At 38.4% G+C, this 19787-nt stretch overlaps 1 protein-coding gene across 2 annotated transcripts in view; it reads right to left on the reverse strand.

The window, feature by feature from the left end:
- LOC149261003 (mitochondrial inner membrane magnesium transporter mrs2-like) overlaps positions 1–19787 on the reverse strand; it is a 472904-nt gene that overhangs the window by 16561 nt on the left and 436556 nt on the right. The gene's annotated exons all lie outside the window — the stretch shown is intronic.

Raw genomic sequence — 19787 nt, forward strand, 5'->3', positions numbered from 1 at the left:
ATTTTGTGCACGAGCAAAGGTACCTTACGACTTCAAAAGTCTTTCTTCTTCTATTCCCATCATGACAAGTGAGTGATCTAATGCTTTTCTGACCTCAACCTTGCCATCAAACATATGAATGGAGTGTCCTTGCTAGCAGATGTGGACCAAGGACAACAAGTTTCTCCTCAGTTGTGGGAGATATAAAACATCATGCAGAATAAAGTCTGGAAGACCAGGTAATTTGAGCCTGATTGTGCCAGGCCCTAATGGCTTGAGTTTTGATTTGTCTGCAAATTATACTACTCCATTAACATTATCAGTAAATTCTTCAAAAAAAATCTCTTTTAAAAGTCATGTGGCAAGTTGCTCCTGAATCAAGCAACCAATCATTTTTCCAAGAAGCAAGTGAAGCATTCAACAAGTCTACATTTACTCCAATATTACAATGTGCCACAACATAGTGAGCGGATTCATGTGCTTTAACTTTCTCTTTGTCATTAGTTTTACCTTTGCCCTGATTTCTTACCTGCTCAATTTTGTCCCAAGGCAACTTGCATGTGGATGCATCATGTGATCCATCTTTATTTATGAAGATCATACTTTTCTCCTTGAGAGTGTCTGCCCCCTCGCCTCTAAAATTTCTTCTTCCTCTTCCTGTTTGACCACCTCTTCCTCTAGAAGAATCTTGAGCATGATCCTTCTCTCTATGTGCAAGACACACAGCTTCTTCAGAAGACTAAGGAATTGTCTTTTCCCCAAAAGCCTTCTCTCTCTCAGCAAACTTTTTCACAAGGGAGTCAAAGGTAATCTCTTTAAGGTTTCCATTTGCTTGCAATGACTAAGTGGATAAAATGCCTGACAAAAGCTATAAGAGGAATGTCTAGTTGAACATTAGTGACTTCGATATCATGCATCATAGATCTTACTTCTAATGCTAAAGCAAGAGGATCATCATTTTTCAATTCCACGCTGAACAATTTAATCATCAATTGGACAACTTCAAGTTCAGAGGGTGGGTCATAGAGTTCCTTCAACTTTTGTAAGGCTTCAAAAGCATTTGAAAATGGTGAAATATGACAACTCACCTCTTCATTTACAGATGTGGAAATAAATGAATAAGCCTTGTTGTTCTTGTTTTCCCAAATGGCAGATTCCTTGTCTGAGGTAGGTTTTGCAAGTTCATTATCTCCTTATACGACAGCGTATGGTTATTTTGGAGCGGTGATTTGGAGAGCAGGTATGAGGTGATTGAGGAGCAGAGGTATGTCATTCAACAGTCAACGTAACATCATTGTTCATATGGCAGTGTGGTATGGGGATTTAGCGATATATATAATAAGAGTCAAGGAGGTATATGCAACAACAATTATACCAAAGTGGTATTGGAGCATTCAACAACGGAGGAACAACAATGTATATCATGGTATGGAGCGTTCATACTCTGAGAGCATTCAACAACGGTAACGCACATATGAACCATTAAAAAATTCATTAAATATTTGCATATATTGGTCTTCAACTTATATCGGCTTTCAATTCGCCATGCAAAATCTTCAGAAAAGTTATTCATCGCATACCTCAACATTAGGCAGAATGCTCGGTCATTTGCAAGAGTCATTCAAATGGAATTCATGGTGTTCTCACAGAGGTGGATAGCTGCTTGTGGGGTGTCGATGCCAATTGAGTGGTCGACGAAAAAAGGTGGCTTGAATCTTGTCACTATTTACAACCCAAATGGAAACCAGAGTCCGCAACACAAGATGAGTACCCAACAATGCAACAATATGAAATTGAAGTATGCAGATTGCGTGTACAACAAAACATAGAATTTTGAATACACGGCAAAATGTAGAATTTTGACCAAATCAGGGAGACAACTAAAGTAAAGAACCTATGGCAGAGGAGTTACTGAGAAATGGAAATCTAAATTTGGGACATAATATGGTAGAAAACTGCGTGGAGGAAAAAAACTGAACAAGAGTTACAATGCAGAAAACTAATTTTGGGAGCTAGCTTTGATACCATGTCAGGCCAGGAGGTAGCTCCTCAATGCAAATTGCATTTCTTCATTAAGATTGCTCATGGTTATATACAAGGAAGGAGAGACTCTTGGGCTTCACCTCCCAGTGTCTCTTCATTTTCCTATTCTCCATTATTTACAAATGTTCACCCAATCCCAATGATTAGGTGTCAACAACATCATGCTAAATCAACCCTGCTACAAAATGGGCAAACATAGATAGGAAAAATAAGGAGTTTCGGTTCAATTTTGATTCAAATTCAAAATTTGAAAATGGTTTAGGGATAGTAAGGGTTTTTCTAAATCTAGGTATTACATATTAAGGAATGTTGGGGTAAATACACAATTACAGACACCATAAATAATTAGGTTCGCATGTGACCACTTTTTTTCATCTACTAGATATTCCCTACCATTTGGCATCACTTTCTAATTTTAGTCAATCTATTTTTAGTAAGGGTGCCACCTAGAATGATATATAATAGTAATTGGGCAACAACATAGCTATTTCCTATGCAGTAGTGCACATTACCTTATACATAAGCTCCCTATTTACTAATGCACACTTCGTCACTTATTTTGGGAGACTACCTTATCCACTCACCTTATCACCTTACCCCCTTTGACTTGCAATCCTGTTTTGAAGTTTTCTTGTGGTTTTAAGTTAGGAATTGCATAGGATAGTTATTACTTCATTTTTAACATATTTTTGAAACTATTTATCTTAAATAAACCCTATTTTAGACTCTCACTTTCTTTCAAGGTCTCCTATTGTTAAATTTAAATTAACCTAGCAGCCCGCAATTTATTAACCTAGCAAATCGAAGAACTACTACATAAATGCATGGCTAAGTTCTTAACATTTTAGTGTAAACAAACTTTACACCAACCTCAATCACAAGTGACACAAACAGATTTGGCCCAATCAACAGTTCTTCCTTGAATATTAACTACTTAGGCTCTTGTCCTAGGATAATCACCCAACTGAGAAAATTACATATATGAGTCTATGACATGCCCTGGATCTGATTCAGCAAATCAAGCCTTGGATCTGTCATTGATATCCTTGCCTGATCTGGATCTCCAATGCTACACTTCTACACTTCCTTGGACCCAACACAATTGACTATCACATTCCTCACTTGAGAAAATCCCTCTCTCAATGGCTAGTGCTTTTGTATGGTAAGTCATTCTCCTCTCCTTATACCTGCTTTTATAACTTTACATTGAGTTAAATCCCTAACCCTAATCTCCAAAGTGATTGGCAACTGAGATTAGATCTTACCTCACTTGAGATCAACATTTGAGATTAAAACATAATCACTGAAGTAAATTACTTTACTTTTCCTAAGTTTCTTTAACTCAATTAGCCAACATAAAAATTATGTGCTTTTCCTAAGTCAGATTTAGGCCAAGTTACATTAGCAACTTGGTCACACTTGAGAGAGTGTTCTAAGGAGACTTTGGGCGACTTCTGCATGCCTACACACTAAGGCATGTGCAGAAGTACCTAACCAAGCTACAAACATCAACATTCCCTCTTCGCGACGGAGATACTTTTTCCCCATGGAACTAGCTTCGATCTTCTAATTGCATTTGCTACCATGGTTGCTCCCTTTGCACTGGAAGCCTTCACTACCACCTGGCTTTTGAATCATCCTCAAAGAATTGCTCCCTTTAGAATAGTTCCTAGAAGCCTCTTGCTTCTGAACATCCCTCTTCACGAAGGCTAGACCCTTTCCCTTTGGCCCCAACATTCTAACAACTAGCAATCACATCCAAGCCCTTGACTTCAGCAACAATTGCCAACCCTGATCGTAACAACTCTTTCCTCGACACCTCCTGACACCTTATCGACTGTCTCCTATGGCTAGTTGGGTCGACTCTAGCTGTGGTCCTAGCTATTGCCCATGCCCTCGATCCACGCCAACCCCAATCTGACCTCAACACCGAATGTTGCGTCGCATTCTTGCGACCACTTATCTACAGCCCCAACCTTGTGCTCTATTTGTGGCACAACCAACTGCTCTGTACCTCTAGCTTGAGACACCATGCCTCTATTACATTGGCTAGGCACTCAACATCTAGTGATCTCCTCTGCTAGTTGTGCTATTCACTGGCCCGTCCTCACGCCAGTGACCCCAACCTTTTATGTCCCTGTGTCAACCCTAGCAGTAGTGCTCCACGACCGAATCTACTTCATCCCTCCACATGTAGTGACCCCCATATGTGTATGTTGTGATTTGTCAAACCCACGACCTATGTCGCTGCTTGCACTCAACCCCATCGTGTCCTTGCTCTATCTAGATGTCATCCTCATCCCTGCTTTAAAAAATAAAAAAAATTGTGCCTCGTACTATCCTAGTCGTACCTAGCTTCAATGATCGTTGTATAAACCTAGCTTCTTGCGTGATGTAGAGATCGATTTTCAGATTTTTGGGCTCTGATACCATGTTAAATTTATCTGAACCTAGAATCTACCAATTTATTAACTAGAAGATTGCAAATCTACTGAACAAATGGATGACTAAGTTCTTAACATAATTAGGAGAAGCAAAAATTACATCAATCTCTATCACAAGTGAGACAAACAGATTCTGCCCAATCAATAGTTCTTCATTAAATCTTAACTTACTTGGACCCCCATCCTCGGATAATGATCTAATTGAGAAAATTACAGATACAACATGCCCTGGATCTCATTTAGTAGATCAGGCCCTTGATATGTCCTTGATCTCTTTGGCTGATCTAGATTTTCATTGTTGCCCCTCTACAATTCCTTGAACCCAACACACTTGAGTATCACACTCCTCACTTGAGAAAATTCTTCTCAATGGCTAGTATCGTTGTATGGTGTCTTTCTTCTCTCCTTAGCCTTGCTTTTAGTACTTTACATTGAGCTAAATCTCCAAAGTGATTGACGGCCAAGATTAGATCTCACCACACTTGAGATCAATGGTTGACATTAAAACATAATCACAAGTAGATTACTTTATTTTTCTTAAGTTTCTTTAGCTTAATTAGCCAACATAATACTTATGTTTTTTTCCTAAGTTAGACTTAGCCTTTGAGCAAGCATCCTAACGAGACTTTGGGTGACTTCTACACCCCTAGAAACTTAGACCTATGAAAAAGTACCTACTCGAGCTACAAACATCAACACCTACTCAAATTTTAGGCTAACTAGCTAATCAAGGAAAGTGCTTTTCCATTTTCCAGTGTGCACGCAATATGGAACCCCAACTTAGTGCACATTAATTCCCTCTCAAGGAGTGTTATAAATATGTATTCATGTCAAGCAATAATACATATAATATTTATGAAGTAATCTGAATTGGTCTTTTGAGCTACTTGGTCTGTTTATATGCAATTTCATTTTCTCTTTTCTATTTTTATGCAATTTTTGGTGTTGTTTTTTGACACAACTAGATCTTGTGCTTGAGCTTAAAATCGAACATGGTATCAGATCATTAAAGCGTTTGTGAGGAATACTAACATATTATTGTAGGTTATACAAGATTGAATAGCCCAAGGAGGATGGATCAACTCACTTTTAGTATAATTCTAACTCCATCCAATTACTTTGAGTGGAAGCCCAAGATCCTACCTCTACTATGAAGTAAGGGGTATTATAGGATCAACATGGGGACTAAAGCTAAACCTAATTCAATGGTAGCGAGGTCAAAGTACTTTGACAAGATGGATGAAGACTATGCCATCTTGTGCTTGCCGATTTCCCAAGATGTTCAATTTCAAATTGATGCCTGTAACACTCCTAATGAAGCATAAACTAAGTTGGAGGGTTTGCCTAGCAAGCTTGATAAGTTGAGAAGACATCAGCATATCTTTGAGTTTGAGAAAATTCAATACCCTACAAGACTTCCTCACCAAGTTCAACACTTTTGCTTCTATAGGTAAAAGCTTGTGGCATTGATAGAAAGGAAGAGCAATTTATTCTTTCAATTCTATCAAAGCTAGGACCCAAATATTTAGTATCTGTTTCTTCTTTCCACACTACTAAACTCTCCATGGGTAAAGATTGGAAGATACCTTCCTTGAATAGCTTTATGGAATCATTAGTTCAAGTGAAAAACAAGTTCATTCATATGGCACTTTAAAGTCATCTAAGGCTCATGCGCTTATGGTGGAGGAAGATAGCAAGAAGAACAAGTAGAAAACAAGGGGCCTTGGTCACATGGATTGAGGTAACATTGAATCTAGAAAAGAGACTTCAAACCCCGAGGGAGGAAGGAAGGAGACAAGAAAGTGTTGCTACTATAATAGAAGATTTCATCCAGAGAGTTCTTGTATTGTGAAGATAATTGATCTTATGGAAAAAGTACTTTAGCAACACAATCTAACAAATTTCATATCAGAGAATACCAAGAAGAAGATTAAAGGCAAGCCACCAAAGGATCAAGGTATGGCTCATGTTTTGATTACTATGTTGATTTTTTGTAGCCTCAAAAGATCTTCTACATTACCTTGGTGTCTTAGCATATAGAAAATATTTGATTGCCTCTTTAGGTGCTTTCTTAGTGTAGTAAGTGATTTTATGATTTCTTTCCTAAGGTTAACTTAGCAAAAGTACAATAATTAATTTAATTAATTTTTGTGGACTCTTAGCCCAAAGTTCTAAGGATAAATAATTAAAGTATTTAAGTGACTTAGATATAATCTCAACCATTAATCTCAAGTGAGACTTAGGATTTACTCCTAGCCAGTGATCACTTAGGAGTTAGGGATTTTGGGTTAATGAAAGTATAAAATAAGCCTAAGGGAGAGGTGAAGATACACTGATGTTGAGGAAGCAAATTTTTCAAGAGTGAGAGGCTTGACTAGACTGAAGAGAAGTGAGAAGAATTGCAGTAGAGAATTTCAGGACAAAATTTCAGATAAGCCAAAGCTAGGAAAGAGAGTTATCGATTCTGAAGCAGAGGAGGGCCGAATTATTAGAGGGCCAAAAATCTAGAGATCGAATTTCTCAAGTACACAAAGGGCATACAAGGGAAAAGAGAGGTTGAATTGTTGGTGGGGGAGGCTAAATTTTCCAGAGATCGAGTTTCATCAATAGTGTCGATTTTAGGGGTTGATTTCCTTGAAGCCCAATTTCCCCAGTGGGGGTGAGTTCTAGGTTCCCAACAATTGTATTTTTTTGTGTATTTTCTATGGGCCTAGGCCCAAATTTTCCTAGGAAATTTAATATGAAGATTGTGTTGGGTACAAATTTGTTATTGTAGTGTGATTGATTTCTCTATTTTTTTTCTGCGGCATTTGTTTGTTTGTTTGTTAGGTAATGTGAGTCTTGAGATTATTGGCACACCTAACTTGTGGCTTAAGTAACTACAACCTAGGGGCTTCTAAGCCGTCAATATCACCCGGGGATCACACATGGCCTAGGTCACACTAGCCATTAGCATGGTTGGAGATTTTCCCATGAGGTTTAAAACCGGTGACCTTTTCACCGTAGAGTGCCTTAACGTAACACCCTGTCACCATCTATTCTACGCCCTGTGGGCCAACATTTTGTTTTTTAGCTCATATACCAATGTGTTTATTTTATCAACAATTTCAAAATATTTGAGATAAATATTTTCTGGGATTTTGATAAATTGTTGAAGTAAAGAAAACAAATCTAGTATAAAAGAATTAACATGGCATTAGAACAATAGAAACTTTGTGGGCGAGATCAAATATCACAAGGGTTTTATGGAGATGCATTATTTTTGCAGCAGAATTTTATTTTGCAGTGAGGCTTTTGTGGCTAAACTTGATCTAGTAATATGGCATCATCAAATTTGAGGTATGTGTTGATTTTTCGTAGGTCTTCTATATGATAATTACTTCTAATATTCACATTAATCATTAAGCAATTACACAAAAGCTCTTCAACAATAGACATTAGGATCATAAAGAGACAACCAAATCAAGAACACGATCATTTACCCTGGGAAAATCCACATAGGGGAAAAACCCAACAACCTTAGAGAAATTATTTATTTCAACAAGAGACACACCTAGATCATCTAGTCAAACCTGGTACATTGCCTTGTGGTCAAGTCATGACTTTGCCCTATGAACATGATCTAATTAGGATTGTTAGGGCCAAATTTCGGCCATCTCCTACAACCATAGATTTTGGACCGGCTGCCCTGATATGCTTAGAATTTTGACATTTCTATATATCAGAATTTTGTCCTCCTTCATCAAAGATTCGACCTTCCCCCTTTTCAGAAACTAGTCCTTCATCAAAAAATCGTCCTTCTTCTCAACAGAAACCAATGTTCCACTGAGTTTCAAGGATGGGGAAACGTGACAACGGGGATACGCACAAGGGTATATAAGAAACCCCAAAATTTAGGGAAATTTTGGAGGAACAAGGGGATGTCAGTCATAAAAATTATAAAAATCTTAAAAATTTAATATATCAAAATAAAAATAAAAATAAAAATCTTAATAACTATGAAATGTACATCTAAATTGAAATTCATCATTTTGTATTAGACTATTATGAATTATCATTTATGCAATGTATATCTAAAAGTAAATTGAATCCATCATTTCACATTATGCAATGTTCCATCTCAATTCATCATTTGGCATTATGCAAGATACACCTAAATTAAATATATCATTTAACAATTGAAATTATGCAACGTGCATCTAAAAGTAATTCATCTATGACAATGACATTATGCTGAAGTATAAAACAATGTTATCAGAACCGGACCGGTGGTATAACTTCCCCCCAGACTGGGAACTGGTCAGAACCGGACCGAAACCAGTGAAAAGCTTGACCAAAAAACTGCTCTACCAAAAACACATAAAATATTCAAATTTTAAAGAAAAACATATATATTCATGTGCATCCATATGAATCCAAACCATTTATACACAAAAAGCAAAATTTTCATTTATATAGCATGTAAAGGTGCAGATAACCAAAATAGCACAGAGTGCAATCCATCTCTAAACCGAAAATACATAAACAAACAAGCTCCACATGGCCTCTAGCATCCAAAAAAAATAATGCTACAAAAAATAACTACATATCATCAAAACCATTTCCTATATTGGGATCTTTGTCATCAATATCACCCTCTAAGCATTAAAATAAGATAGAAAAAGCATAACATGTCAAGCCAAGATTTTGTTTGAGAGATGGGTATTATTTTTAGTTGGTTCATGATAAAGGAGTTCGATAACCAATGTCGCTAACATCAAGGTACATAGAGGGCTTGGTGCTCTTGATTAAATAGTAGTTCCATACCCTTGTAAATGACAAAATCCAACAGAGTGTCGTAATCCCCCCAATCTTGAAATCCTAGAAAGCAGTTAAGTTTGTTGGATTTTGAGTGAGGTCTAAAATTCTCCTTTCTCCATATGAAATACAGTGAGGTCAGAACCACTCTCAGACATCCCGAGTCATTTCATGGTAACGTTAAAATTTAAGTAAAAGGATGAAAATGAAAGATAAAGGAGAATGTCACTTACTTCGTCCCCATTGCATCCCCCCCTTGTGTTCCCTACAAGGGAAACACATTCCCTCATTGGAGAAACATTTCCCCTAGCTTTTTCCTGTGTTTCCCCAAAAGGAGGATGTGGGGAAACGTTTCCCTAGGAGTTTCCCCGTCCCAGGAGTGTGGGGGTGTGAGGCGGCGCACTCCCCATCCTAGGGGATGTGTCCTCGTGAAACGCTGACAGAAACTCATCCTTCTTCTCAATAGAACAGTGCCTTAGATTTCATCCTCTTTCTTGTCTTTGAATTGACCTTAGACTCACCCTTGAGATGACTCGAGCTCTGCCTCAAAAGTGATCTGAATGTGTGTCCAAATGATGGAGGATAAGTGTCTTTATATAGACTTTTAGTTATCGAAATGGGTGCCTCTTTGACTGGGCCAACTTGACTAGGAGGAGGGTCAGCTTGGCTTCTTTGGAGCCAAAGACTTAATTTTCAAAATTCAATCTTTTCTCTTTTAAAACGGACATGAAGAACATGCCTTAGAATTATCTTTTGAAAATAGCATGAAGAACATGCCTTAGAATTTATCTTTTGACAATAGCATGAAGAACATGCTTTACAAATACATCAATGACTAAAATATTAATTACGAAGCCCGAATAGCTACAAAATTCAACACTCCCTCTTAGCTAGGGAAGTATTCCTAATGACTATCTAGATGTTCTCGTGTTGACAAATTTCTCTAAGAAAGGTTATAACAAATCAATATCAACATCATCCAATTACCATAATATGGTCAATAACTGTGAAACATGGTAAATCTTTAACATCACTAGTCACCATGATTCTATTCGACGTTTTTGACCCATGGTGTACTGACTAGTCCTAGTTCACCATCATCCTAGTCAATCTCTTTGACTCATGGTGAAATCCTAGGGACACACTCAATCCATTTGAGTAATCTAGTACCACATCCAAAGGCCACACTCTACCTGAGTAATTATGGGCCTAATGCTAAATGAGCTCACTCATCTATCTGGAGAGTAATTTGATCCTAATGCTGAAAGGTACCTACTCAGCTAAGTGATCCTGGGCCTTTAAGACCATTCTTCCTAATTTGGTCAACTTGACACTGGAAGAATTATTGTCCTTTGTCGGACCATTCTCCCTAATCTCGTCAACATAGTTGACACAGTGAGAATGACTGTCCTCTGATGCTATCAATATATTGGACCATTTCTGTTAATCTTGTTATACTTGACCCTGGGAGAATGTCTGTCCTTGATGTTGCAATTTCATCACTTCCTCTTGCTCAGAGAGACATGCTCAATCATTCCAAGCTCGTTCTCAAAGTGTATGTAGACTTCATCCTAGGATAGAGGCTTTGACAACAATTTGCTATACTATAGAATAATAATGAGGCCACACTGCTTCCTTCTGTACCATGTCTCAGTACTGGATCTCACTGTTCTTCGATCTATCATCATGGTTGTCACCTACACCTGATTAAGACAATCCAGTGAGTAGCCTCTGATGCCACATTGTTTCTCAACTTGCCAATCCCGTTGCAATATACTCAACCTCTACCATACCTAGTGCAACAGATGTCTACTTCCTACTCATCCAAGAAATCATGACGGAGCCGAAACGAAAGCAATATCCTGATGAACTCTTTCTATCTTCTGTACTCTGCGCCCAATCTGAATCTGTGAATCCTTGCAATTGTACTTCATTGTTTGATACATATCTCAAACCATAACTGACTATGTCATAACTATATCAAGTTGGTACTTCAACACATGTTACGCGACATGCCTTGGCTCAACCATAAATTGATCAACTTCCGTTACTTTGAACCATCACTAAGGCTACTTTTCAATTACCCTAACTAGGTGTTTTTCTGAAACAACTTCTGCTTTGGCAATCCTAGTTGCTCCCTCTCCACTGCTACTTTCTAGCATATCAACTATCTAGCTTGACAATGTCAATGATAGTCTATCATTTTGAAATCATAAGTCAATTCCCTTTGAAGCTAAAGCAAGGCTCTCTAACTGCTCCCTCTGTTACAGAAACAATTCTTTCTGCCACAACTGGTCTCTCTACCACATGAGTCCTTCGACTTTTGTCGGATACAAATCACATAATAATATCAACCAAGACTCATTAGATATTCATCAATCCAAGAATATCAAGCCCAGTGTATCTGCTTGTGACCATACAAAGTCTTCTTCAATCATGAGACATCTTCTCATGTACCACAAAGCCTTCTATGTACACTTCTTCCTCTTCAATTATTTCATTGAGAGAAACGATCTTTGCATCCACCTGGTGCAATTTCAAAGCAATGATAATAGATCTAATAGAAGTGTACCTCACAACTAGAGCAAGTGTCTTGTCATGATCCTCTCCCTCTTTTTGGGAGAACCTTTTGTTCTCAACCTTCACTTTGTACTTCTATATACTACCAACTGTTGCATGCTAGATCATGTAGATACATTTAGAAGTCACCGATGACTTCTCTTCGACATAATTAAAGTGTACCTCAAACTTGTTATCTGCTTGCTCCATCTGAGCTCGGATCTCATTTAGTGAAATATCTCTCAACACAAATCATGATTTAGGGAAAGTATTCTTGTCACTACTTTGCTTCATTCTTCTACTACTTCCATCTACTACCAGAGCCTTGGTAGCCTTTACTATGTACCTGCAATCCTCACTAGGAGGCCATGGAAGAACAATTACAACCCAACAAAAGAAACAAAGACAAGAGGCTAACTAATAATAACAACAATAATAATCAAAGAAGAGAGATATAAAGTACCTATCATTTTGAGAATTATATGAAAATGTCAGCGTCGTCTTGATCTTGACCTTCTAGCATCCATATTGCAACTTTATCAATCTCGTCCTCATCATTAGTATTATGTCATTCCTTTCTTGCATGTGTTAGGGTTTCTTCTTTTAGCGGAAACATTGATCTAGGTTTAGATCTAGGGTTTTGACCACAAACCCTAAGGCTTTCTTGTCCAAGCCTTTTTGTCTTTCTAGGGTTTTCAAACCCTAGATTTCCAATTTTCATATCCAAATGTCAAAACCCTAGAATCAATATGCTCTTTACACATGAGATGAACTCCATCATTGTCGTCAATCAATCAAGGATATTTCATCCAATGAATATCCTCGATTTCTCCAAGTAATTTGGCTTCCTTATAATCATTGTAGCAACAATAATATTTTGTCCTTAGAGACTTGGTCTTCATTTCAATGTGCAAAGAATGGATTTCATCATTTTGGGCTAAGCATTATAAAAATAAATCTTAGCATTCAAATACCCATAGCAAGATTTTCCACGACAGTATATATATGACATCAAAACATTAGAATCTTAGACCTTTGCAACAACAGATTTGTTCAAGAACTTCACTCCAACATGTTTATGTTCTTGGTCTGCTATAGTAGCGTCAGGACAATACTAGATATGTCAATCACTTGAACTTATCAAGAGAGATTTGGTCTCTAAACCTGATGAAAAATTTTTGCTTCAATTCCTTAACATGTTCTCTCAATGTTCATTTTGACTTAAATAAGGAATCTTCCACACTTCTCAATGCTGAATAACAATTTGTCTTCTAAACTTAGACAATCCTACAATATTGCTTGTATATTCCAATGCCCATTTTAATTCCCTTCAATAATAGTATTAGAGACTGCAATTTCAATGCAATGTTGAACATATATCAAGAAAGTGTTCATCCTACATAGAAACTTCGACATATACGGTCCAATTCTCTTGTAATAGTTCAAAGGCTTACATTTTCACTTCAACTGTTATATCTGAGACTCAAAAAAAATATTTATAGTGTGCTTGTATTGATAAATTGATATGCTACAATGTCCCAGTATTACTTGAATAAATTTGTGATGAATAGACTTAGAATTTTCTTACCAACTCTGAGAGGCATACTTTCCTTTTGCATATTTTTTTTTTATCTCCTAAGGCATCTTGGTCACTAGTAGCAACAATTTTGTCAAACTACAACATCCTTGAAGTCATATTAATTGCCAACATTTCTTACCACATTAATAACTTGTCAACACATCCTCAAAACCTTCGACAAGAATTTCAACAAGGGATCTTCCTTTAAAAACAAAAGTATCAAACTTCATGTACCTAAAAGGATTTATCAATCCTTGTGATACCCATCATTATTTTTATAAGATAGAAGCATGGATTTCACCATCATAGGATTCAGACATATTTCCTAATACAAAACATCAATAGCTTATGATCATATAGGTGTTCAGTCTCTTCACAAAGTAATCAGTCTCTTCTTTTATGCAAAGAATCTTCAACAAAATACTTCACTCTTGGATTTTGCAATGCAAGCAGATTTGAGTTGTCACTAACTGAGGCTTTTGAATTGAATTCTACTAGGCTTGCAACCTACTCCTGAAGCTCCTCCTTGAAATATTTTTCAGCCTCTATATCTTCTATCTAATATTTTTGGCTCCTTGCAATAAGCCCTGAGGCCTTTTCGGCCTTCTATCAAAAACTCTGAGACTCCCTTGGCCAATTAAAACATATTGAGGTTTGTTTTGCTTCTACAGATCCCAAGGTCTTTCATACTTTAGTAGATGAACTGAGGCTTAGGGATTCAACCCTCCTAAGCATAGATAAATCCTTGTCCTTCTTGCAAACTGTGATATTGAAACAAACTTTTGGCCTTTTTTCTTGGGAATGTGCCTCTTGAACTCTTCTGGGATTAGTGACAAAATTGAACCCTAGAGGCTAGCTTAAAACAAGAACAACTTCTTCAAGGTTGCTCCACTACCTGTAATATTCCTTCTCTTTAAAATCAATTAAGGAAGGTTCACAATTTTGCAATTTTGGGATAAACACAATTTTGGTGCTAGACTTAGGAAAGTTGGGTAAATAAGAAGGAAATTCAATGGGTAGTGGAAAGGGGGGCCACTCCAAGGAAATATGCACCCCTTGGATAAATTTAAATTGAAGAGAAAGGGAGTTCGATGGGGTGGAGCCCACAAGGAGAAAAAGGCAGCCAACTATAAATAAGAGATGAGACTCTCATTTTGGGGCTTTTAACAAATTGTCAATTGAACCAAGTTGTCTTGAGTTGCTTAGCCAAGAAAACAGAGTGTTGTTCAACACAAGGGGATTCCAAGCAGAAATATCCACTCTACCTTCGGTGGACTTCAAGTGCCATTCCTAGGTGAGTATTATTTTCCTGTAGCAAGTTGTTCTGGGAGCTATTGCATGGGTTTGATTAGTCAATTCAACCACTAAAAGACCCAGTTAGAGAAATTCACACCACTTGGAGGAGTTGCATTTTGGGAGGAGAAATTATGGGCTTTTAGGGGCATATTGGCCTGGAGATTTGTTGGAAATTTTGGGTGGTTGCACAACAAATCCGTGGGGGAATTTTACAGGACAAATTTGTGGCTCTAGGGCCTGCGTAGGGGCCACATTGGCCAAATTCGCAGGGGCTTGAGGAACAAGAATTTCGCTATGAGGAGGGCTGGAGTTGGAAGGGATATTTTGGGGAGGAATTTCCTTGGAGTTTGGGAAAGGTTTATGGTGGAATTGGGGCACACAACTATTTTCCAAAAGGGCGTAATGCCTGTCTCATTGGGCAATTTGCACTATTTTGTGGGTTAGTAGGTGTTGGGGAGTTGGTTCATTTCCCTTCTGGGTTTTGCTGAGTAATTTTGGGTGAAGCTACAGCCGCAATTTCAAGGGATTTCGGGCACTATAGAAGGACATTTTCATCATTTTCAATGTAGTTGCATTTTTCCTAGGGTCTGCACAGGGGGGACATTGAGCAGAAGTTTCCAGCTCTTAGGGGCCATTCACATCACCTGGGTCTTTCTTCAGCTTGCTTTTGCAAGCCCAGGTGCACTTATTCCGTGCCATATGTACTCCATCTAGTTCATATTTTTAATAAAATGGCTCAGTCGTTGTTCTAAATTTTGTATGGCGTACCCAGTGTTTTTAAAACCGGAACCGGTGACCGGACCGGTCCACCTAATGAACCGGTTTACCGACCGGAACCGGTCTAACCGGGACTGGTTTGGTCTAAACGAACCGGTTTTAAAAAAATACATTAAATAATTAATTTTTAATGAAACAAAACTATTTTTAAGATGTAAAACCATGATTCCAAGCCAATAGAGACAAAATATGCAAAGTTTGCTCATTTATATACCATGTAAAGGTGAATATATCAAAACACCTTTACTTCCCCCCCAAAACCCCTAAACCACAGTCAAAATCCGCCTTTTTGCACCGTCATTACTTGTATTGCTATGGTTTAAGAGCTGACCATTATTTTAAATTAGTTTAGGTGACTAAGGTTGCTGTAAGCACTGATGTGGGGTCCCATAACCACCTCATGGATGGAGACTGGAATAAATAGTCCATGTTTATTACTAAGATTGATAGAGTATATCTGCAATTGTAAATTAAAATACTGGATAATGATTGATTGATAAGAATTTATTGGTCACGAGGTGTGTGGCCTTTGACCTTTCATTGGCATAATTAGTACTGTTCCTACTACATTGCCACCCTCTTAAGAATGTTTTGTTCTCAAAGCATAGTAAATGAGATTTTCTCTTGCTGAGCATGCTTTCTTGGTAGCATCATCTTTATTTGGTTGTGGGAGTTTGACTCAGTTCTTGATTTGACTGATGGTGAGGTTCCTTTGCAGTGTGCACATCATATTCTAAAGTCTTTTGGCCTAGTTATTCAATGTGAAACCTTGATAATCCATGGTAACATACTTTCTTTGTGGTTATATGTTTGTCTGTGTTTCTTGCCCCCTTTCTATTAGTTGTAGATCATTTGTGATGGGAACTTTCAACCCATATAGTTCATAATGTTGTCTTTTCCAGTGAAATTACTTGAACTATTCTTCAAGGTTAATGTTATAAGCACCCCACTGCATCAACTATTCAACACCTAGTACCCTACCCATCTCATTGAGCTGAAGAGCATAGAGTTGTGTTAAATGTTCCAATTCTTGTATTTGAACCATGACTTTATGGAATCTTTTTACTGTCTTGACCTTTTATCGATCAATGATTTTAACTATGGAGTGGGGTACACAATTAGGTTCAGTTGCTTAGCTTAGTTGATGTCTATACAGTTATGGGTACTGGTGGAATCTACAAGTATTCTTTTGCTGCTCTTCTAAGGTGCACCATATCTTTCTTTCTGTTTAAGCCAACAATCACAGCTAAAATTTCTTGGTTCTATGGTGTTTTGGGCTGGTTCTATTTTCAAACAGCCTACATTCATTTATATACCCTTACATTCATTTATATAGCCTTTTGGAGGGAAAACACCTTTACTTCCCCCCCCAAAACCCCTAAACCACAGTCAAAATCCACCTTTTTGCATGTTTCACTGGGCGTGCCTAAAACCGGCCGGTTTAGGACAAAACCGGCCGGTTTTCACCGGTTAGGGCCTCAAATATGGCGAAATGCAAGGTTGGACCGGGTTTTTTGGCCGGTTCGGACCGGCCAGCTATCTAACCGGCCGGTTTGACCGGTTACCGGTTTTTCAAAACGGTTTTAAAAACTATGGGCGTACCTGCATATTATGATTGTGCTTATTTTCCCTACTGTAGTCTAGTGCATGTTTCTATTATACTCTTGATATTTCCATTAGGAATATTACAGGGGTATCAGAGAATGTTTTTGGCCAGTGTGGGGAGATAAAGCAAGTAATGCCACCCAGGTACCAAGAAGTTGTTTTCAAGAGGGATCGAGGCAAGGGAATAGGAAGAGGACGTGGCAAAGGATGGTAAGACTTGTTACCACTCAAACTAGCAGAGGTCTTAGGAGGGGATCCTGCAGAGCAACTACTAGGTCAAGTGGCAACAATGGAGCGATAGCCCACTGTCACCTCAACTATAGCTCCCTGCTCTCTACAGATTTTCACTGATGGGAGGAGTCCCAGTAAGGGAGGATTCACAATAATGGATGGGTCAACGATAATATATGAGGTGATTCCTAAAGCCTATTCACAAGACAGGCTCAAATAGATGGCTTGCTTGCTTTGAAATCAAGGTGACTGGCTCTCTAAGAAGGGCTATGAAGATACCTACACCTAGGGTTGGAGGATATGCCTTGTCAAGGGGCTTCCTAGGCTTGAGGATCCTTGTGAAGAAATTGATTCTATGTAACCCTTGTGGAATTTGAGTTGTAGAGTTGTGGGACCACAAAGAACCCAAGCTAGGTCAAGGGTATGGAGTTAATCAATCAAGGAGGGGCTTGACCTAATTAGGGAAGAGAATAGGATCAAAGGACTAATCTTCTTTTGATATTTGAATGCAATGATCCTAGTGAGGACACTAACCCAAATCAACCTAGGCCAAGAATTGGTCTTATGGCTAGGGCTTGCTATGTCTCGGGATTCCACTGTTGGATTTGCCTCAAGCTTGGATGACCTCTAGAGAAAACTCAGTGAAGTAGTGGACCAAAAATCAAGGTGTTTGGATGGCTACAAAGGAATTTGATTGATGCCCTAGGTGACCTTCTAGGGTTAGGCCTAGAATTGGGAAGAGTGAAGAAAAGAAAGATAAATTTGACCACCAAGAGGATGTGAGGATCAGTGCCTTGCTTAGGGGGCTTAATGGAGTCAAGATACACCTAGATCAAGGAATTTTGTGAGCTAAGGAGCCCTAATTCACCTTCGCTAGCCTACTCAAGGGCAACAACTAGGTTATTAGAGATTTATACTTCAAATTTGCCAAAGAGATGAAGTTTCGAGGTCTTTCAACCTAAGAGGTGCCTCTAGGAACATTCACCCAATCCCTCAAGAGCAATGCATGCATTAAAGCACTTATTCAAAGGTCCCAAAAAGAATTTTGCATTACATTAACCCATACAAGAATAATAATAACAATATAAATGCATTTGACAAGTAAGATAACAAGAATAACATTAAAAGTTCACTCACATGAGAGATAGAGAGTATATTCATTCATCAACTTTGCATTAGAAAGAAGTTCCAAAGACAATAGTGAAAATCCAAACATCATAGTGCATCAAGAAACTCCAAAAAGTTCATCCCAACAAAAAGTGTGAAAATCTCTCAAGAGATACTAATCCAATCCAAGTGATGATGACAAGAATGAATGAGCCTCTCATCAATTTATATCCTCTCTAAAGAGTTTTATTTGCCTAATTAGGCCTAATTAAGCCCCCAATAATAAAATAATGTGCAATAATAACATTCATTGGTGACAAGCCCACCAAGATAGCTCAAAATAGAAAAATAAGCCTCTCAAGAGGGAAAAATAGTAAACATGATGAGTCGTTGGACCATTGAGAAGGCCTAGTGGAGTACAAAGTGTGCCAAGGTGAAAGAATAGACTCCAAACATAGTGAAAAAGGGGTTGGCCCCTTGATATTCAAGCATGTCATATGTGGTGTCCCTAAGTGGGTGTGGGGAAACAATGACATCCTCATAGGTCTCCAAGTGGATTGATAATGCCTATAAACCATATATTAGGGCTAGCATGATAAAATAAGCCCTCACTTTGTCTCCTGCGGTGAGACACATCCCCATCTAGACCTTGGAATATCTTCCAAGTGTATGGCGCAATGTGAAGTTGGTTGGGCATGGTGATCTAGGTGCATCATCCTCATCCAAAAAGGTGGAACACGAGCAATAATTGAATGGTACTAGGGATCCATGAAGTGCTCTCTGCTATGTTGGAGGCCCATGCCTCTCTACGCTCCCCCTACAAGTGCTAATGTGACCCTCTGGAGGCTTGGACCCCGTGTAAGGAGACCAAATCCAAATGGAGGCCCGCCTGCAATCCTGCATAAGATCCAATGCATCCCCTTGCCCTCCAATACGACAAATCATTAGAATAATCAAGTAAAAGAGTTTACAAATCATGGAATCAAGTAAGCACTTCATAGTGTCATGCCTTTCCATAGTGGGCTTTAGCATATATAGGTGTCTCCAAGCTCAATAAGGGGGTCAACAAAGGGCCCTATTAGGTGGTATGTGATATAATGATGAAATGGAGTGGCGATCAGGGGAGAAGCTCCAAGCCATGTGTTATGGTACAAGGGTAGCTATAATGGGGAAGCCCACACCTGGGTACCTAAGTGAAGGAGGGAGAAATCGTGGTACATAAGTTACCCCAGGCCTTTGTTTTCCGACTCTTCTTCATATTCCTTTTTCCCTTGATTGATTATTTTTCATAGTTGCTTGGGGCTCCAAGGAATGAGAGCATGTGTGTAGTATATAGCAATAGATACCCCCTTTTAATGTGGGGCAGTTCA

This window comes from Pinus tabuliformis, chromosome 6 (genome assembly GCF_031772625.1).
Source record: "Pinus tabuliformis cultivar Carrire ecotype Pingquan chromosome 6, CPIR1, whole genome shotgun sequence".
NCBI classification, from domain to species: Eukaryota; Viridiplantae; Streptophyta; class Pinopsida; order Pinales; family Pinaceae; genus Pinus; species Pinus tabuliformis.